General features: G+C 42.0%; 1 long non-coding RNA gene across 1 annotated transcript in view; it reads left to right on the top strand.

The window, feature by feature from the left end:
- LOC125113318 (uncharacterized) overlaps positions 1 to 22,339 on the top strand; it is a 257,564-nt gene that overhangs the window by 143,964 nt on the left and 91,261 nt on the right. The window contains exon 4 of the long non-coding RNA XR_007131412.1: positions 18,408 to 18,507. This is a non-coding gene — a long non-coding RNA (uncharacterized LOC125113318). The remainder of the gene's footprint in view (positions 1 to 18,407; positions 18,508 to 22,339) is intronic.

Raw genomic sequence — 22,339 nt, 5'->3', positions numbered from 1 at the left:
AATCATTGTATAAAAAATTAAATTAAATTAAATTAAATAAGCTACAAGGATATATAATACCATACAAGGAATATAGCCAATATTTTATAACAACTTTAAATGGAGGATAATTTGTCAATATTTTGAATCACTATGTTGTACACCTGAAATTAATATGACATTGTAAACCCACTGTACCTCAATATAATAATAATTTTTTAATTAAAAAATTAATTAAAAAATACTCCACTCCCCCCTCAAATAAATAAATACATTCCTGTGCACAGAACAAGGCTCCAGCACAAGGCCTGGTATCTCAGACAGCCCGGATTTCACTAACATTACCTAAAAGGAAAGCTGAGTGTGCAGGAAGTGACTATTGCCAACTTCCCATTGTTCAGCAGGGCCAGCTCGGCTCAGTCTCAGGCCAGACATCACCGCCAAGGTCTCTGAGGTCCAGCCAGCTACCAAGTCTGGCCAAGCACACTCTCTCCATCCTGATGTCATCACACCACCTCCACTCTTTCCACATGTGCTGCCACCATCCACCAACCACGTCTGCTGTGAGATCCTGGGAAAGCGCTGGGTTTGCTATCAGAAAACCTGGGTTGTTAAAGTCATTTACAGCTAAACCATAACTCTTGCCTGGTAAATTACAAAAAAAAAAAATCTACTTATGTGCATCAGCGAGCTGCTAAGACAACGAAGACTAGGGGCTTCAAGATTCTGAAAAGAGGCCAAACAGTGGAAAAGGAGCTGAGAGTTGTCATCTACTTTTCCCCTGGGAACTGTTGCTGATTCTGGATACAGGAAAAGAGCTGAACTTTGCCCAGGCAGAGGCCACTGCAGAAAAAGAGAAACCAACAGGGACTGTGGCGGTCACATGAGGATGAAAAGTCAAAATTAGAGATGTGCTGAGCAAAGATCCTGCTGAGAAGAGTGGGTCAGGAAATGAAGCCTAGCACATGGATGGTTTTCCCTTCAAGAGAGTAACCTAATTCTGGGAGTTTAAGCAAGAGGTTTCTGAAAAGCATTTTTCAAGGTTACTGGAGTCACGTTAAAAGGAGTTAGTAGCCAACTGGTAGGCAGTCCTACTGGCCAAAGATGAGGTAATCTGAATGTTAAAAAAGAGTCGTCATAATGAGGTGAAGCATATTAAATACATTAAAAGCTCACATTCGTTATTACACTAAAAAGTAGAAACCGCAACAACGTGGTTGGTCACCTTTGAAGAATGCTTGAGAACCAACTCACTATTTTGAAAACTAGTAAAGTAAAAAAAAATGCGAATATTTATATTGCTTTTACTGCTCGTGTTGTACCTAAGAGTAATCAAATGCTTGATGTGTGCAAGTTTTTCCTTATAAAAGAATTCCTGCAAGAAAATAAAAATGTGATAGAATTAGAATATTAGTATTTTGCAAACCGTCTTGAAATAATGAACCTCACAGCACTTACCAGTGACTGTTAAAACCACTAGATGCGGAGTTCCCGTCGTGGCGCAGTGGAAACAAATCCAACTAGGAACCATGAGGTTGCGGGTTCGATCCCTGGACTTGCTCAGTGGGTTGAGAATCTGGCGTTGCCATGGGCTGTGGTGTAGGTTGCAGATTCAGCTCAGATCCAGTGTTGCTGTGGCTCTGGTGTAGGCTGGCAGCTGTAGCTCTGATTCAACCTCTAGCCTGGAAACTTCCATATGCCGCAGGTGCGGCCCTTAAAAAAAAAATTAGATGAATTTTATAAAGAATGAATCACCTGACCATGCTCCAACCTACTGATTGACCTCGATGTTACCAAAAAGAGAAACAACCACAGAATACCTGCCTCTTGAAGATGCAGTGGAATGCACACCACATCATCTGTAAGGTATTCTTAACCAAACATCCAACCTGGAATCTCATAAGCCTCTATGTCTAGCTTCCACTATATAGAAAATAGATGAGATGAAGGAAACGTTTGAAGCATGGGAATGCAAGTAGCAAATCCAGAGTGTAGGAAACTCTACAGAGCAAATCACCCAGTTTCTTTAATAAATATTTTGCACTAGGAGAGAGAGAAGGATCGAGAGAGAGAGAACCTGTAGATGTGACATAAGAGACTTTGCACCCAAATGCATACAGCCGGAACTCTTGGGATAAGATACACTTTGGTGTAGTTTTAAAGGCATTGGTGATTGAGGAGCCTGTTGTCATCTGCAAGTAGACACTGTGGGAAGTCATTGCTACTGGAGTGCAAGTGGGAGACCTCAGAGAGGAAAACACACGGAGAGAGAGCATGCCGCGTCTTCCGTCCTTCCACTCACGCCCAAGGCGGACCTGGTTTCAGACATGTGCGTGTGCATTTGAGGCATATATGGAGTGTATGGCTCGATGCATGTTGGCCCATCGAAGGATCTCCTCTTGTCCCAGCGGTAGCCCAAGGTTAAGTTCTGATTATTGCAGACTTCACACTCTGTGCTTTTATTCATTTCAAATGTCATTCCTTCAACTATCAGCTGCGAGAGGCACTGGGATGGGCAGTTAACTGGTATATCATGTGTAGAATTCCCCATCTTGCGTACGCTGCACGGGGAGGAAATCATAGCAAAGGCAAAGTGGCCGCCTCTGAGTTCAGCCAGGACTCAGGCGCCTGGTGTCCACTGTCCAGTTTGTTTTCTACCACGTTGCTGCTCAAGGTTGCAGAGTCGGCTATGAAGAGAATATTTTGTGTCCATGGCTTATGACCGCATCAGCTGAGACAGGTCAGGGTCTGCCAGAAACGTTCGCACATACAGCCCCTCATTCAATACCCACATCACCTTCACTTAGGTATTCTCTCTTCCTTACGAACAAGAAGACAGGCTCCAAGATCCTAAAGAGATGTACAAAGTCCCCTAGCTAACAAAACACAGAGCCTGAATTCACACTTCCGACGACAGATTCCAGGTTCTTTCTCCTTCAGGTCCTTCTAAGTGGGCAGCAGTCAGCCTCCGCTGGGCTGGTCTGACTAAGCCTTTCCTCAAGAATGATGGCAGAGGTCACACCGTCTCCCCCCAGCTTATCTCCTTCCTCAGAGCAGTCCTAGAAGACTGGGCACCAGAAATAGATCTCTTGGGGAAACTTTTTTTTTTTTTTTTTTCCTCCTGCTCAGATCATTTTATTTTGGAGTTGAAGGCAAAAGAGACCTTTTTTTTCTCCCCAGTCATTTTTGAGACATTCAGATTCAAATGACACCCTTGTCAAAGTATTCTTAATACTGCTCTCAGAGCTACACAAATGCAGACAGATGATGGAGGGGAGCTGGGGGGTGCGGGGGGGTGGTGGTGGAGGTGTCCCTGAGTTGATGAGAGATGGCTCAAAATGGAACCTGTTCAACTTCAGGATCTTCCGTTGCTCCATTGTTTTCCAGTCTCATGGAGCAGCATCTGACTGGTGGGCGGAGACTATTTTGTGTCTTTTTTCGTGTAGTTGCCAATCCTCCCCACTTGTGTCTTGTCATCTGCAGGCACAAGCCTCTTCTGAGGCTGTTACACGAGGCTGTGTGGGAGCGGGGCATTCTGGGGAGAGGACCCCCAACCTGAGATACAAGCTTGCCAAAGTGAGCACCAAGCCTTCCAAAAAAGCAGTCTGAGCCAGAACTACTTGTTGTTCATCCCAGTAACAATTAAAGAGGAAACTGAGAATGGAGTGGAATAAAGATGCACTAAGCTAGGTTTCCAGCGAAGGGTCCTGTGCCCCAGAATTCCAGCTGCATTTTTGCGAAACTGAAACTGCAAGCCCACCTTTGCTGGAGAGTCGATCACTGACGTGGATGGGAAGGGACACTCCACACACAAGCTCGCACCCTTTTCACATCCAGCTACTAAGTGCATTGGGATGGACAGTTAAACTGTTATTTAATCTACAGAATTCCCCGTCTTACATAATGCTCTTCACATTATGCAAGATGGGAAATTCTGTGGATTAAATATGATTATGATTAAGGAAGAAATCACAGCAAAAAGCAAAGTGGCCCTTGGAATTCATCCGGGACTCGAGCCCCTCCCTTCCACTGCTCAGTTTTTCTCTACGGTGTTGCCGCTCCAGGTTGCAGAGCAGATTATGAGGAGAATATTTTGTGTCCATCACTGCCATCACTGTGACCTCATCAGCGGATGTATTTCTGAGACAACTTTGAAATCATATTTTTAAAAAAACCAAAAGAAGGAACGGCATTACTCATGCATTAGCTTATCCATAATCATAAAAGTGACAATCCACGCCCTCTACCATTCTTGTTAATGAATGCAGAATAATGGCACAAAGCTCAAGAGACCTGTTGCTTTCAGTTCTCTCTGCTTCTTGATTATTGTTTTCTTTGTCTTTGCCATTTAAACGATGAGTATATGAGTCTGAATACAGGAGGAATTATATGGTCTCAGTCGAGAGCCCTTTCATGATTAGACTGCTGTTTTGTCAGGAATTAGCTGAAGCTTCTTTGGGATAGAAACACTGGCAAAGACCTATTTGGTAACACTGAGGCAGCATTTGCTCACTGACTGCCTGAGTGAGATTCCTCTAATCTCTTGGTAAGTTATCTAAAGGTTAGCACACAATCAGCAAGTGCTTCACTCCTCAGAGGTGCAATGAACATGACTGAGTGGGCCTGGCATGAACTTTATCATTTCAATTTCAGACTCACTGTATTGGGCCAATTGATGTTGACAGCTCTCTTTTGTCATATTTGGTTTAAGGAGCTTAGCTCCTATTGAAGAAATTATCATAAACTAACAGGTCAGCCAAAGTTACCATAATTCATCTCAAAACATGTCAGTTTATGCTAACTCAGTTTAGAAACTGAACCAAGAGCAAGTTTACCTAGGATCTTTTGGTGAAAGGATATCCATTCTTAGATTTTGGCTTAAGAGCTCTCAAGTCTTTTATGTGTCAGAATACTTCACATTCTTATTGGCTCAAACATGTCCACTCAAATGCTCTATGAAGACTTGTTACTTTAGAATAAATGAGTTACCAGTTGCAATGATCTTGGGAAGGGGGATGGGATGGAGAAAGAGGAGATAAGCAAGAGAGGCGTTTGCTCTTCGTCAGGTTTAAACACTCCACAAATAGACCTGTCCTCCAATCTCAATTAAAAATCTTCCCTTACTGTGGGGAAACCTGAATCAGGAAGTCCACACGGTAGTGAGACACCATCCAAAGGAGAGTGCTGTCTCACATCACATTTCTCAGCACAAATCCAGGTACCTAGATGACTCCTTGTGGTGTGTATTAATTAATTAACTCACAAATGAACTACTTGTGGATTGCAAATCAGATGCTCTAATTTTAAAAAATGAACATGTAACCTGCACCTTGAATTTAAGACACCAACATGTTATAATATTTGCTTCAATTGTTTTTTTATGCAATAAAATTGCGAAAAAGTTGACATCCCCTTTTAGATTCCAATCCTCTTCTGCCTTCCACAGAGGCAGTACCAGATACTATTTTCTAGGACCAATATTACTTGCTACTTAGAAAAAGTCAGAGAACGTATGGTCAGAAGGTCTTCTGTTGATTAATTATAATATTCAGAGAACTTCCTAAGATATAGAGGCGACCCAACAATAGTCATGGAGATCATGTATAAGCTTGAAATCCAGGGGGTATTGAATAGCTTTAAAAAGTGCGTGTGTGTGTGTGTCTGTGTTACTATAAATGGTCCCAGAGGCTCCTTTCCTGGATGCAAAGAGCCTGAAACCTAGAAACTATATACTCAGACCATGAACATCATTTTTCCACTTTATCTCCAAATAAACCGTTCTGAGTAGAAGAATAGGAGGTATGAAAAATGATAAGGGCACCAAAGAGTCTAACATCACAAAACATTTAGGAGATGCATATCATAAAGCATTTATAACACTTTTAATAAGGCATTTAGGGAAAGCGTTCTTATCCTCTGAATCTTGTGGAAATGTCATTTTTTAAGGAAGCTTTCCCTGATCCTTCAAACTAAGTAAGGTACCTCTGTCACTCACTCTTATTGTAAACGTTTATATCAGTGATAATAGTTGTAATTAAACTGCTTTGTAAAATTATTTGTTTAAAGTCTGCCTCCTGCTCCACTCTAACTTTCATGATGAGATCACATCTGTTGTGTCAGTGACGTGACACCTGACTCTCAGGATAACTAATTTTTGAGAGGAAGAAAGGAAGGAAGGGAGAGAGAGGAAGGAAAGAAGGGAGGGAGGAAGAGAGAGAAAGAAAGGAAAGGCGGAAGGGAGGAAAGAAAGATTATTGAACATTTGCTTCATATTAGTGCCCATATCAGGGAATTAATGCAAATGATGACTTGGCAAACATAGCATTCTCTTTATTACATCTAAGCCCCGCAGTCAGGCTGTCAATTGTTGACAGACACATTCTCTCTGAGTTCAGGTCTCTATCAATGGAGATTAGCTCAGTTGGCTAACGTAGTACGTCTTATAGTTCATACTGATACCCTCTGTTATCTCTGTAAGTTCCATATCCTCAAAAGGCTCAGAAAGACAATTCTCTATTGGGAGTTCCCACTGTGGCTCAGAGGTAACAAACCTGACTCGTAACCTTGATGATGTGGGTTTGATTCCTGGCCTCACTCAGTGTGTTAAGGATCTGGCATTGCTGTGAGCTGTAGTGTAGGTCCCAGACACAGCTCAGATCCTGTGTGGCTGTGGCTGTCGTGTTAGGCTGGCAGCTGCAACTCCAATTAGACCCCTAGCCTGGAAACTTCCCTGTGCCACACATGCGGCCCAAAAAAAATAAAAATAAAAATCTTGTACCTATTTTAAAGGTAGAAGGGTATGAGGAGAACTGAGAAGTGGAAAAACCAAGATTAACCAAGCAAAGGGTGGCTAGTGTATAATTCATCGCTAAATAACAGCAGCTCTTCATCTGTCCTTCAATTTTCATGTTCTGTCTGACTTAAAAAAAAAAATCTGACAGCATTAGGTAAGTTTAAGGCGTCCACATTTATGCATTGCAGTGTGATTACCGTCATAGAGCTAGCTAACAGCTCCATCACATCACATAATTATTATTTCATTTTGTGGGGAGCACATTTAAGATCTAGTCTCTTAGCAACTTGGAAGTATACAGTAGAGCAATGACGATGTTGTGCACTCCATCTCCAGAACTTACTTATCTCCTAATTTACATTCCTATCAACAGTGGAGCAAAGATTCCCTTTTCACCACACCCTTGCCAACACTTGTCATCTCTTGTCTTCTTGGTGATAACCATTCTAACAGGTGTGAGGGGCTATCTCATTGCGGTTTTGATTTGCATTTCCCTGATGATTAGTGATGTCGACCATCTTCTCATGTACTTAGGCACTGGAAGGATGTAGCGTTTCACTCTAAGTGCAGTGGGAAGTCATCAAAGGCACTCGAGCAGGAGAGTGATACGATTTATGTTACAGCGTTCCCGTGGTGGCTCAGCAGTAATGAACCCAATTAGTATCCATGAGGATATGGGTTTGATCCCTGGCCTCGATCAGTGGCTTACGGATCCGGTGTTGCTGGGAGCTGTGGTGTAGATCACAAATGCAGTTCAGAGCTGGTGTTGCTGTGGCTGTGGCGTACGCTGGCAGTTGTAGTTCCAATTCAACCCCTAGTCTGGGAACCTCCATATGCCTTGGGTGTGGCCATAAAAAGACAAAAACAACAACAAAAAAAGATATGACTTATGCTTATAATCACTATGGCTGCCATTTGTGAAACCTATGGGAGAATGCAGACAGAGTCGAGATAAGGGTACCTACTTAGGCTGTTGCACTAATCAGCCAAGATGTGAGGACAACACCGAAGATGAGAGGAGACTGAGAGGTGCGTGTGGAGGGGAAAAGTGACAAATTTACTTGGTGGGATTGTGTGCAGGGATGATGGGGAGGGAGGGTCAAGATGCCTCTCCAGGTTTTATTTGCGGAACTGTAGTGACATTTATGAGGTTATGAGAAGAGAGTTGGTTTGTGGGTGAGGAAGGCATGAGATCTCAGCGACATTTTTGAAATAAGGAACTTGATAGAGTCACTGCTTCCAGAGAACAAAATCCTGGCAGAAAAGCACAGGCACCGCCGCCACCAAAGAGCTCACGAGTTGGCCTTGCAGACAAGCGCAGTTCAGCTCCCTTAGGGGCCTTCCATCTGTTCCATAAAGCATCTAATAGCCTTTTCCAATCTCAGGGAAACCATGAGTCAGGCAGGTTATTTAAGGAGACAGAAAAGATAATTGTCCTTAAGCTAGTTTTTATTCATTCCCTTAGAATTTGTTTCCAGAATGAAATACTAGAGTAAAGGAACCAAATAAGGAGGTTTAATGATATTTTTCTCATTTTAAGATGAGTTTCTGCAGTGAAACACCATTTTTTTCATTGTTTTGAATTGTTAATTTAGGGTATATTTTTTTCCCCAACTGTCACTTTAATATGATCATTTAATATATAAATACCAAAGATCATATATATTTTTTTTTCCTTTTCTTTTTTGTTATTTCCCCAATACAATTTTTTTTCTACTGTGCAGCATGGTGACCCAGTTATACTATTATCTCACATTATCAGGCTCCATCATAAATGACTAGACATAGTCCCCAGTGCTACACAGCAGGATCTCATTGCTAATCCATTCCAAAGGCAATGGTTTTCATCTATTAACCCCAAGCTCCCCATCTACCCCGCTCCTTCCCCCTCCCCCTTGGCAACCACAGGGCTATTATCTAAGCACATGATTTTTTTTCTGTGGAGATGTTCATTTGTGCTGGATATTAGATTCCAGATATAAGTGATAGCATATAGTATTTGGCTTTCTCTTTCTAACTTACTTCATTCAGTATGAGAGTCTCTAGTTCCATCCATGTTGCTGCAAATGGCATTTTGTCATTCTTTTCTATAGCTGAGTAGTATTCCATTGTGTATATATACCACATCTTCCTAATCCAATCATCTGTCAATGGACATTTGTGTTGTTTCCATGTCTTGGCTATTGTGAATAGAGCTGCAATGAACTTGCAGGTGCATGTGTCTTTTTCAAGGAAAGTTTTGTCCGGATATATGCCCAAGAGTGAGAATACTGAGTCATATGATAGTTCTATGTATAGATTTCTAAGGTATCTCCATACCGTTCTCCATAGTGGTTGTACCAGCTTACATTCCCACCAATAGTGCAGGAGGGTTCCCTTTTCTCCACACCCCCTCCAGCACTTGTTATTTATGGACTTATTAATGATGGCCATACTTACTGGTGTGAGGTGGTATCTCATGGTAGTTTTGATTTGCATTTCTCTGATAATCAGGGATGTTGAGCATTTTTTCATGTGCTTGTTGGCCATCTGTACATCTTCCTTGGAAAAATGTCTGTTCAGGTCTTTTGCCCATTTTTCCATTGGGTTATTGGCGTTTTTGCTGTTGCGTTGTATAAGTTGCTTGTATATGCTAGAGATGAAGCCCTTGTCCGTTGCATCATTTGACACTATTTTCTCCCATTCTGTAAGTTGTCTTTTTGTTTTCTTTTTGGTTTCCTTTGCTGTGCAAAAGCTTGTCAGCTTGAGTAGGTCCCACTGGTTTACTTTTGCTCTTATTTCTGTTGCCTTGGGAGACTGACCTGAGAAAATATTCATGAGGTTGATGTCAGAGAGTGTTTTGCCTATGTTCTTTTCCAGGAGTTTGATGGTGTCTTGTCTTACATTTAAGTCTTTCAGCCATTTTGAGTTTATTTTTGTGCATGGCGTGAGGGTGTGTTCTAGTTTCACTGACTTGCATGCAGCTGTCCAGGTTTCCCAGCAGTACTTGCTGGAAAGACTGTCTTTTTCCCATTTTATGTTCCTGCCTCCTTTGTCAAAGATTAATTGACCATAGGTGTCAGGGTTTATTTCTGGGCTCTCTATTCTGTTCCATTAGTCTAGACAGTCTGTTTTGGTACCAGTACCACACTCTCTTGATGACTGTGGGCTTTGTAATATGGCCTGAAGTCTGGAAGAGTAATGCCTCCTGCTTGGTTTTTGTTCCTCAGAATTTCTTTGGCAATTCTGGGTCTTTTGTGGTTCCATATAAATTTTGGGATTGTGTGTTCTAGTTCTGTGAAAAATGTCATGGGTAATTTGATAAGGATTGTGTTGAATCTGTAGATTGCTTTGGGTAGTATGGCCATTTTTACAATATGAATTTTTCCAACCCAGGAGCATGGCATATCTTTCCATTTCTTTACATCTTCTTTAATTTCCTTGATTAATTTTTTTTTTTGGCCTTTTGCCTTTTGAGGGCCACTCCCACAGCAAATGGAGGTTCCCAGGCTAGGCATCTAATCGGAGCTGTAGCCACTGGCCTATGCCACAGCCACAACACTGCGGGATCCAAGCTGTGTCTGCAACATACACCACAGTTCACGGCCACACCAGATCCTTAACCCACTGAGCAAGGCCAGGGACCGAACCCGCAACCTCATGATTCCTAGTTGGATTAACCACTGAGCCATGACGGGAACTCCAATTTCCTTGATAAATGTTTTTTATAAGGATATATAAGGAATTTTGTTTCACTTTGATGCTAGCCTGTTAGGTAGCACAAAATCCAGTGATTCACATTAATTATATATACAAATGGTAATTTAATGGTACTCAAAGTGAATTTAATCAGCAAATGTGTGTTAAGGTGTCAATCCAAAATTCTATTCTTTTGGTGAGGAAATTGGTGTGATCCTTGATTAATGTTTTATAGTTCTCAGTATATAAGTTTTTCACCTCTTTGTTCAGGTGTATTCCCAGGTATTTGATTTTCTGGGGTGCAGTTTTAAAAGGTTTTGTATTTCTGTATTCCTTTTCTAATATTTCATTGTTAGTATACAGAAATGCAACTGATTCCTGAATGTTCCTCTTATATCCTGCTACTTTGCTGAATTTGTTGATCAGTTCAAGGGGTTTTTGGGTTGAGTCCTTAGGGTTTTCTATATATAGGCTCATTTCATCTGCATACAGTGACAGTTTTACCTCTTCTCTTCCTATTTGGATGCCTTTTATTTCTTTTATTTGTCTGATTGCTATGGCTAGGACTTCCATTACTATGTTGAATAGCAGTGGTGAGAGTGGGCATCCTTGTCTTGTTCCAGATTTTAGTGAGCTTTTCTCCCTTGAGTATTATATTTGCTGTGGGTTTGTCGTAAGTGGCTTTAGTTATGTTAAGGAATGTTCCCTCTATATCCACTTTGGTAAGAATTTTGATCATGAATGGATGTTGGACTTTGTCAAATGCTTTTTCTGCATCTCTTGAGATGATCATGTGGTTTTTAACTTTCCTTTTGTTAATGTGGTGTGTGACATTGATTGATTTGTGTATGTTGAACCATCCTTGTGCGCCTGGGATGAATCTCACCTGGTCATGGTGTACAGTCTTTTTTATATGTTGTTGGATTCAGATGGCTAAAATTTGGTTGCAAAGTTTTGCGTCTATATTCTTCAAAGATACTGGGCTATAGTTTTCCTTTTTGGTGGTATCTTTGTCTGGTTTTGGAATTAGGGTGATGGTGGCATCATAGAATGTCTTTGGGAGTGTTTCTTCTCCTTCAGCCTTTTGAAAAAGTTTAAGGAGGATGGTATAACTTCCTCTATGTATGTTTGTATGTATGTAGAATTCACCAGTGAAGCCATCTGGTCCTGGACTTTTATTTGTAGGGAGTGTTTTTATGAAATATTCAATTTCATTTCTAGTGACCAGTCTGTTCAGTTGATCTATTTCTTCTTCTTCTTTTTTTGTCTTTTGTCTTTCAAGGACCGCACCTGTGGCATATGGAGGTTCCCAGGCTAGGGGTCTAATCAGAGCTGTTGCTGCCGGCCTATGCCACAGCCACAGCAATGCCAGATCTGAGCCTCGTCTTTGACCTACACCACAGCTCATGGCAATGCTGGATCCTTGACCCACTGAGTGAGGCCAGGAGTCAAACACTCAACCTCATGGTTCCTAGTTGGATTCGTTTCTGCTGTGCCACAATGGGAAGTCCAGATCTATTTCTTCTTGATTCAGTTTTGGCAGGCTGTACGTCTCTAGAATGTTGTCCATTTCTTTTTAGTTGTCAAATTTGTTGGCATACAATTGGTCATAGTATTCTCTCATGGTTTTCTGTATTTCTGTAGTATCAGTTGTGACTTTTCCTTTTTCATTTCTTATTTTGCGTATTTGGGTTTTTTCCTTTCCTCTTCTTGGTGAGTCTAGCCAGAGGTTTGTCAATTTTGTTTACCTTTTCAAAGAACCAGGTCTTGGTTTTATTGATTTCTTCTTTTTTTTTTTGTCTTTTTGCTATTTCTTTGGGCCGCTCCCTCGGCATATGGAGGTTCCCAGGCTAGGGGTTGAATCAGAGCCGTAGCCACCGGCCTACGCCAGGGCCACAGCAACGTGGGATCCAAGCCGCGTCTGCAACCTACACCACAGCTCACGGCCACGCCGGATCGTTAACCCACTGAGCAAGGGCAGGGACCGAACCCGCAACCTCATGGTTCCTAGTCGGATTCGTTAGCCAGTGCGCCACGACGGGAACTCCTTCTATTGTGTTTTAATCTCTATTTTATTGATTTCCTCTTTCATCTTTATGATTTCCTTCATTCTGATGACTAGGTTTTGTTTGTTGCTCTTTTTCTAATTCATTTAGGTAGTGGTTTAAGTTGCCAATTTGAAATTTTTCTTTTTTGAGGAAGGCCTGCATTGCTATGAATTTTCCTCTGAGCACTGCTTTTGCGGCATCCCATAGATTTTGAGTGGTTGGGTCATTATCATTTGTCTCGGGGTATTTTTTAATTTCCTTCTGGATTTCCTCATTGACACATTGGTTTTTTAGTAGCATGTTGTTTAGTCTCCATGTAGTAAGTTTTTTATCATTTCTTTTCCTGTTGTTGATCTAGTTTCATGCCATTGTAGTCAGAGAAGATACTTGAAATAATTTCTATACTCTTAACTTTGTTGAGGTTAGCTTTGTGCCCCAGTATTTGATCAATTCTTGAGAATGTTCCATGTGCACTTTAGAAGAATGTATCTTCTGATTTTTTTGGATGTGATGTCTCAAAAATATCAATTAAGTTTAAGTTCTCTATTGTGTCCTTTAGGATCTCTGTTCCCTATTGATTTTCTGTCTAGGAGATATGTCCATTGATGTGAGTGGGGTGGAAAGTCTCCTACTATTATTGTATTCCCATCAATTTCTCCTTTTATGTCTGTTAGTATTTGTTGTAGATATCTCGGTGCTCCTATATTAGGGGCATATATATTGATGATTCTAACATCCTCTTTTTGAATGGATCCTTTAACCATTAAATAGTGTCCTTCTTTGTCCTTCTTTTTCTTTCTTTATGGACTTCGTTTTAAAGTCTATTTTGTCTGATAAGAGTATTGTAAATCCTGCTTTCCTGTCTTGTCCATTGGCATGAAATATCTTTTCCCATCCCCTCACTTTCAATCTACATGTGTCCTTTGCTCTAAGGTGAGTTTCTTGTAGACAGCAGATTGAAGGTTTTTGCTTTTTCATCCAATCTGCCACTCTGTGTCTTTTGATTGGAGCATTCAGTCCATTGACATTTAAGGTGATTATCAATAGATAGTATTTATTGCCATTTTAAACCTTGTTTTCCAGTTGATTCTATGTTTCTCTTTTCTTCTTTTCTTTTTTAGTTTGGATGGTTTCCATTTATTTTATGCTTGAGTACTTTTCTTTTTAGTTTATGTGAATGTAATGTTTGGTTTTGATTTGTGTTTGCCCTGTTTTTTTCATGCCCTTCCTATATCTGCTTGCTTTTGCCTCATAGTCATATAGGCTCAAACACATCATTAAAATAAAAAAAAAGAATCTGTATTTTCTTACTTTCCTGCCCCACATTGTATGATTTTGATGTCTTTTTTTTTTTTTTTAACATCTTCATGTTTAGATCTGTATGCTGGTTCATTAAGTGACTGCTTTCCAATTGTGGTTTCCTCCATCCTAATTCTTCTTTTTCTCTTTTTTGTCTTTTTTTTTTTTAAATTCAGAGAAGCCCTTTCAGTATTTCTTTTAGAATGGGTTTAGTATTGCTGTACTCTTTTAGCTTTTGTTTGTTGGAGAAATTCTTTATTTCCCCTTCTCTTTTAAATGATATTCTTGCTTGATAGAGTATTCTAGGTTGAAAATTTTTTCCTTTCAGCACTTTAAATATATCTTGCCACTCCCTTCTGGCCTGTGGTGTTTCTGTAGAGAAATCAGCTGATAGCCTTATGGGGGCTCCCTTAAAATTAATGCTTTGCTTTTCTCTTGCTGCCTTTAGAATCCTCTCTTTATCTTTAACTTTTGCCATTTTTATTATAATATGTCTTGGTGTGGGCCTGTTTGGGTTCAACTTGTTTGGGGCCCTCTGTATTCCTGTATTTTGATATCAGTATCCTTTAGATTTGGAAAGTTTTCAGCCGTAATTTCTTCAAATATATTTTCAATCCCCTTTTCTTTTCCTTCTGGAAATCCTATTATGCATAGATTGGCCCACTTTATACTATCCCATAGGTCTCTTATATTGTTTTCATGTTTTTTCATTTGGTTTTCTGTCTGTTGTCCTGATTGGGTGATTTCCATTATTTTATCTTCCACGTCACTAATTTGTTCCTCTGCATTATTCATTCTGCTCTTTATTGCCTTTAGCTCAGTTTGTATCTCTGCAAATGAATTTTCTAGTTTTTCTTGGCTCCTCCTTATATTTTCTAGTTCCTTTCTAAAGGAATCTGCATTACAGTTCATATCCTCTCTTAATTCCTTCAGTATTTTTACTATCTGCCTTTTGAAATCAATGTCTGTCAGCCTGCAGAGGTCTGTTTCATTGTTGATTGCTTTAGGTGAATTCTCCTGTTCCTTTAACTGGGAACGGTTTCTGTGCTTCTTCATCTTGCTTGTGTTTTTCTTTTTCTGTGAGTTCGGGGAAGCCAAACTATAGTTGTAAGGCTACTTCTATGCAAGAATACCCCTTTGTACTTTTTGGGGGGTTACTATTTATTTTTTTTGTGTGAGAGTTTGAATATTTGCTGTCTCTTTCTTTGGTGTGAGCAGACTGTTGTTCCCAGGATGCTCAGTGTGTTTTCAGGGAGCAGGTGGCAATTGGTAGGGCCAGCGGTCAGTGCCTGGTTGTTGGGCTCTCAGCAGCAAGGACCTGCAGGAAGCTGGCACAGGCTACTCCTAGTTGCATGGTCCTGAGAGGTGGTAATAAGCTCTAGCTAGGCAGATCTTCAAGGTGACCAGAGCATTAGGCAGTAGCAACAGCAGTTCCCAGGGGAGTGAGAGCAACAACAGCTTGTGTTTGATTGCAATGCCCTCCTCTGAGGTGATTGGAACTGCAGGTGGTGCCTGTTCAGGGACTCCTATTGGGAGCAGGCCATAACCATCTCTAGAGTCAGTGATAACTGTGGTGGTTTGCCCCTGCCACCTGTAGACCATGCATGAAGCAACCCGTCTCACTTAGCCCACATATGAGGTGCTGTACAGGTTGCTCCTGGTTGCCAGATCCTGGGAAGGGACAGAGATCACTTGTGGGTACTGCCTGGAACGTTTGGCAGTGGCAGCAGCAGGGTGGGTGTGTTCCCGGGGGTTCAAGAGCACTGACAGGTGGTTTTTGGTCACATTGCCCTCCTCTGTGGTGCCCTTTAGGTGAATGGGACTGCAAGTGATTTTCAGTTATCTCCAATGGCAGTGGGCCACGCCCACCCCTGGAATCAGGGGTAACTGCTGCAGTTTGCCCCTGCCACCTACAGACCACACAAGAAGCACCCTGTCCCACTTAGCCCACACAGGAGGTGCTGTACCAGCTGCTCCTAGTTGTAGGGTCTTGGGAAGGGCAGTGACCAAGTGTCTGGCCACCACGCAGAGCGATTGGTAGTGGCAGCTGCAGGGTGGGTGTGTTCCCAGGGGAGTGAGAGCAACAGTGTGTGGTGCTTGGTTGCTAACCCTTGAGGTGACTGGGGTCGCAGATGGAGCCCACTCACAGGCCCCCGGTGGTGGCAAGCCACACCTCCCTCTGGCCTCTGAAATGACGTCCACAGTCTGTCCCTGCCCTGTAGATGGTGCAAGAGGCACCACGTCGCACTTAGTCCCCTTATGCCCTTAGTCCACAGGATAGGTGCCTGACCACCAGTAGCCTGCAGAAGAAGCACCTAATCTCCCCTAAAGGAGCAAGAGGCTTCTCACCTGCCATAGTGTCTGCAGAGCCGCCCCGCCCTCTAAGCCCAAGGGCATGCGCATGCGCACGCTCTGGCGCTGTGGCGCAGGGAGTTTCTTCTGGCGGCCCGCCCCTCCTCCTCTCGCCTCCGCAGTAATGGCGCCTTCCCTCTCCCGCGGTCCAGACCTTCTCCCAGGTTTCCTCTGCCGTGGCTTCCCCTCCTTAGTCTGTGGTGTTCCTCTCCGTAGCCCACGGTGCACTGCTCCTTAGTCCCTCATGCCATCTCCAGTTCTCTCCCTGGGACTGACCTCCGGAGCCTGAATCTCAGCGCCCAGCCGCTGCCCCAGCGTCTCAGGCTGTGGCGTCCCGGCCGGTGGTTCAGATGGTCTGTGCGCTCTCACTCTGCTTTGCTGTTCTCAGTCCAGCTGCTGCGCTTTTCCTGCCAACTCAGCTGATGTTTCGTCAGTCAGGTGGCTTCCCAGGAGGTGGGTTCCTTTTCTCCTTCACAGTTTCCTCTCGGGAACGCTAGTCCCGTCCTGATGCCTTTTCTCTCTTTTTTTCTTTTGTTCTAGCCAATTATGTCAAGAGTTTCTTGCCCTTTTTAGAAGTTTAAATTCTTCTGCCAGCATTCAGTTGATGTTCTGTGTGAGTAGTTTGACATGGAGATGTGTTTTTTTGATGTTTTTGTGGGAGAAAGTGTGCGTGACCTCTTCTCCTTCGCTGTCTTGCTCCGCCTCCTTATGTGTATATATATTTAAAAAGATGCCAGTTTCACTTGTTCGATGTAAAAAACCGAAGTGTTGACTACATCTGAAAGTATTTACTTTTGTCTTCTGCTCAGAGTGTTTCTTTTTCTTTTTGTGCGTGGGGGCGGGGGGGGGGTGGGCTTAGGGCCGCACGGGCGGCACAGGGAAATTCCCAGGCTAGGGGTCTCATCGGAGCTACACCTGCCGGCCTACGCCACAGCCACAGGAACACCTGATCCTTAACCCACTGAATGAGGCCAGGGACTGAACCTGCAACCTCGTGGATCCTAGTCGGATTCATTTCCACTGCTCCACGTCAGGAACTCCCAGAGAGTGGTTTCTATGCCGTATAATCAAATTGAGAGCTTTCACGCTATCCTCTCTTCGTGCCATAGTGTCCTAGTGTCCTACAGCACTAAAATGAGAACCTTGAAAAGAGGAATTAAAATTGCTCTCAGTTTCCTCCCAAAGTGGTATCTGAAAATTCAGAGCACTTGAAACCTATAGCTAAGTTTTCTCATGAGCTGGCAGTCCCCATACCTCACATTGCTTAGTCTTTTGAAATCAGGGCCCTCAACATATTCTGCAGTCATTACTTGGGTTTTGAAAGCTGTTCAACATAATTTCTACACTGTCCAAAACACACATGGCTTCATCCCATAAATGGAACAAAAACTTAGAACTTAATGCCTCTGATAGGGGCTTATCTCTTCAAGCTTGTCTACACAGCCTACTAAATGATAATACCAATTAGAACCCTAATTATGTTGCTGAGTATTTTTAGGTAGCTTAACATTTGATCTGTTTAGTTTAGTTTTACAGGTGGCAATAGATTAAAAACAGGTTTTAAAATGAGATATGACTATTACGTTTCTAATAATAGGCGATTGTGGTCCCAGGGCTACTTTTTATTTCATGACATGTGGAACAAGACTTTGATGATGGTAATTGTGCCCACACACCCTATCCCTACACTGGGAAAAGTAGGCCACCCTTTGTAGTCAGTGCCTCGTTTCTACCATGTAAACTTCAGCGCTTTCAATGCAGGATCTTGAGTTTCATCCATTCTTTTCCTCTAAAATAACCTACCTTTTCAGTTCTGCCCAAATCCTCTGGTGACATGTTCCCAGGGACACTTGTCCTGATATGGCCTTGCTACCCTCTAATGAAAACGTCATATGCTTTCAACGTGGCCTCTCAAACTTGAGTGGGCATAACACTCACCCAGGGAGTTTATAAAAAGTACAAATTCCCAGGCTGCACCCGGAGGGGTTCTACCTCTGTATGTCTTGCAGGAGTCTAGGAACTTATATTTTCAACAAAAACAACAACACAACAACAACAACAAAAATCCCAGGTGGTTTTTGGAGAGATTTTTAGAAACATTGCTTTCCAAGCCATTTTTCACTTCCAGGTACACAGTTTCAAATTTTCCATCAGGCTGACAGTTGTTTTCCATGAGTGACAACATCCTACAATTATAAAACATTAGACAAGTAGACAAACATAAGGTGTTATTTTCATTATTTTTAATCTTTTTCTAGGATAAACTTGGGACTATGTCTAATCACCTGGATTCTTCACTCGCCTGACAAGGTGGACGAAAGGAAAGAAACACCAGGAAGAGGCAGAGAGAGATGGCAGGTGAGTTCACTCTGCTGGACTTGAGGTAGACTACAGCTCCACTGTCCTCACCCAAGAGGCAAGCTCTGTCCGCTAGTGACCGCTGAGGCTCTGATGATTCTGATGCAAGTAGGTCACTAGCCACACTGACAAACCAGTCACTCTCTGAACCCTTCATCTCTTCATTTACCTGAAAATTTTAAAGTCCCAAGACCTCACATGATGCTCAGACTTCAGCTTGACCAAGTCATGCACTTATACCATCTAAGCAGCCATTTCCATTGTCAAAGGCAGACAACTTGACACACACGTGGGAGTTTACACCTTTATTGCAAGGGCAAAACCAGGACAGCCTGATAGGTGCCCTGGGCATGTGCAGCCTTTCTGGAAAGGATGACCTTGAGTGGTCTGGTTTGCAGAATCAAAAACTCTGGCAGCTTGAAAGATGAATTTAAGCCATGGTATCAAGATGTTTTAGTTTAGCACTAAGTGGCACTTACTACCTGAGCATGAGTGCATTCTGTAGGATATGCCCTTAGGAATGGCACCTCTTACAGTTCTACAGCATGGAGGAGGAATGAGCCAGCAATTTACTAATATTTATTCACAAGCTTTTGTTGAATATCTACTATGCACTGGGCAAAAAAAGAAACAAGAGTAATAAGAAACAATCCTGGTCTTCTAGAAACAACCTCCCCCACTGTCCCCGCCAGAAAAACGTCTCACTCAAGTGTGGTATGTGCTATCATGGAAAGAAGCGTTAAGTTCCCAACAGGTACAGGAAACGGGAGACAGGGAGGAGGAAGTAATCAAAGAGGGCCTCTCAGAGGAAGGGGTGCTTGAACTGAATTTTGAAGGACAAACAGAAACCAACCAGAAAGATTATGTAGAGGAGAGGTGATGGCTGACATTCCAGGCAAACACTTTGTGTGCAAAAAGCGGAAGCTAAAAAGAATATGACTTAATTGGAAGTACAAGTAATTTCTAAACTCTAGAAAGGAGAAGTGGAACCACATCAAGATGACATCTCTAGATGTGGTATGTATATAAATATACAATGGAATATTGGTCATAAAAAAGAATGAAGTAATGCTATTTGCAGCAACATGGATGGACCTAGAGATTATCATACCTAAGCGAAGTAAACCAGACAGAGATAAATGTCATATGATATCATTTATATGTGGAGTCTCAATAAAATGATACAAACGAAATCATGGACAAAATAGAAATAGACTCACAGACTTTGAAGACAAACTTATGGTTACCAAAGAAGAGAGGGACAAATTAGGAGTTCGGAATTAACACAGGCCCACTACTGTGTATAAAATAAATAACCAAAAAGGACCTTCCTGTATAGCACAGGGAACTCTACTCAATATTTTATAATAACTTATAAGAGAAAAGAATCTGAAAAAAATATAAATACACACACACGTATATACACACACATAGAACTGAATCACTATGCTGTCTGTACACTTGAAACTAAAATGACATTGTAAATCAACTTCGGTTTTTAAAAAATACATCTCTAGGTCATGTAGGGTCTAGTAGTTCTCTGATGGGCTATGGATAGCTTTGGAAGGACTTTAGGTAAGGGATAAATATAGAATTTATGTTCATTCATTTATTCATTTGATTCAGTGAATGTTTATTCCAATCCATGATGTGCTGGGCATTGCACCCTGCTGTGCACAGAAAATAAAATGCTGATAAGACAGAAATGGTCCCTGCCCTCAGGGAGCTTAAATTCGGATGAAAAAGAGACATAAAAAGCAAACAATGGTAAAAAGAAAAAAAAAATTGTCATAGGTGTGTTAGATGCTAAAATGAAAATGAAGATGGATATGTGAGAATAATGGGTTGATCCTTCAGTTCAAATGATTGGGAGAAGCTTCTCTTGGGACTTGATGTTTAAGTTGATGTATGACAAGGAGCAAATAAGGAATTGGGTTCATTTATTCATTTACTTCAACTGATGTTTACTACCCGCCAACTTTGGAGTGATTTGGGAAAAGAACTGGGGGGTGTGGAACCCAGGCAGAGGTGAGAAGAAAGGAAAATGCTCCAAAGAAAGAGAGAGCTTGGCTTAAGGACTGACAGAAGAGCAGACCCTCAGGCGTGTGGTGCTGGAGAGCGGAGCAGCCAGAGATGAGCTGGGAAAGTGGGGCGGGGGCGGGGGGGGGGGGGAAACCGTGGGGGTTTTAGGTAGTGACAAGTCCGGATTCACTTCTCTGGATACATTCACACAACTGTGGGAAGCAGCCAACTGGGGAGGGGAGGGTGAATCCAACAGACCAGCTGGGAGGCTCTTCCAGCTTGGAGCAGGTGAGAGGGGAACATGACTCAGACAAGATAATGACTGTGGACATGGGGAGAAGTTTTAGTGTTTGCCCCAGACACAGTAGGAAGGAGAGCGCCTTGCAAAAACCACACTGCTGCTTCACCACCCTGCTGGTTATTACTGCCAGAGCCAAAGCTAGAAACCAGGTCTTTCCAGTCCTTGGCAGTGGTTTGTCCACTACATGAGGCAAACTCCAAAGAGTATAAAGATGTGTGAAGTTAGAGAAAGGCTTTTTCTTGCTCTCAATCCAATCCCTTTCCCTTGAAACGCTGTCAAGAAGTCTAACACTTCTGTGACACGAACAATCAAAAGTAAAATGAAGGGAGAAAAAGTGAGCAAGAGATGATATACAGTTTAGTATTTTCCTTTTTATCATTGATGTATATATGCATAAAGGGCTTTTGTTTGGAACGTATTTACCCAGATGCTTTTGTTGTATAAGAATGTGTGATAAGTTATTTGTAAGCTCAGAGATTTTCATTTTATATCCAAGAGGCTGTTAGTGGTCTGCCACATGGAGGCTGGAAGATTGCACTGGGGCCCTGACACTCTCTGCACCAGTCTTTTTTTTCTTCTGAGTTACATTTTTATTGTTTATTTATTTATATTATTTTTAATTTTTTATTATAGTTGATTTACACTGTTCTGTCAATTTCTCTATACAGCAAATTGACCCAGTTTTATATATACATGTACACACACACACATTCTTTTTCTGTTATCTTCTGTAATATGAGAAAAAGTGATTGGATATAGTTCCCTGTGCGGTACAGCAGGACCTCATTGCTTATCCATTCTAAGTGTAATAGTTTGCATCTACTAACCCCAAACTCCCAGTCCCACTCCCTCCCCCTCCTACTTGGCAACCACAAGTCTGTTCTCTAGGTCTGTGAGTTTGTTTCCGTTCTGTAGGTAGGTTCATGTGTGCCATATTTTATATTCCACATGTAAGTGATATCATATGGTATTTGTCTTTCTGACTTATTCACTTAGTATGAGACTCTCTAGTTGCATCCATATTGCTGCAGATGGCATCATTTCATTCTTTTTATGGCTGAGTAGTAGTCCATTGTGTATATATCTTCTATTCCATTCATCTGTCCATGGACATTTTGGTTGTTTCCATGTCTCAGCTGTTGTGATTAGTGCTGCAGTGAACATAGGGTGCATGTATCTTCGAATGAAAGTTTTGTCTGGATATATGCCCAGGAGTGGGATTGCTGGATCATATGTTAGTTCTATATTGAGTTTTCTGAGGAACCTCCATACTGTTTTCCATAGGGAAGAGAAGCAGAAGCATGGCGGTGTCCAGTGCTAATTCAGAGCACTCTGGAGTCTTTGAAGAATGACTTTATTTCTGTTTTGCAGCCTGGGTGCATTCCTTCCTTCATGTACACCTGTCATCAGGCTCGTTTTCTACATCCTCTCCTCTTCCCAGGCAGTGCTTCTCCTCTCTTTCTTCTTTTCCCTCTTTCTCTCTCACTCACACTGGTACTTGACAATACT

This window comes from Phacochoerus africanus, chromosome 13 (assembly GCF_016906955.1).
Source record: "Phacochoerus africanus isolate WHEZ1 chromosome 13, ROS_Pafr_v1, whole genome shotgun sequence".
Lineage (NCBI taxonomy): Eukaryota > Metazoa > Chordata > Mammalia > Artiodactyla > Suidae > Phacochoerus > Phacochoerus africanus.
Note: the sequence above shows the minus strand (reverse complement) of the source record. Positions and strands in the feature narration are given on the sequence as shown.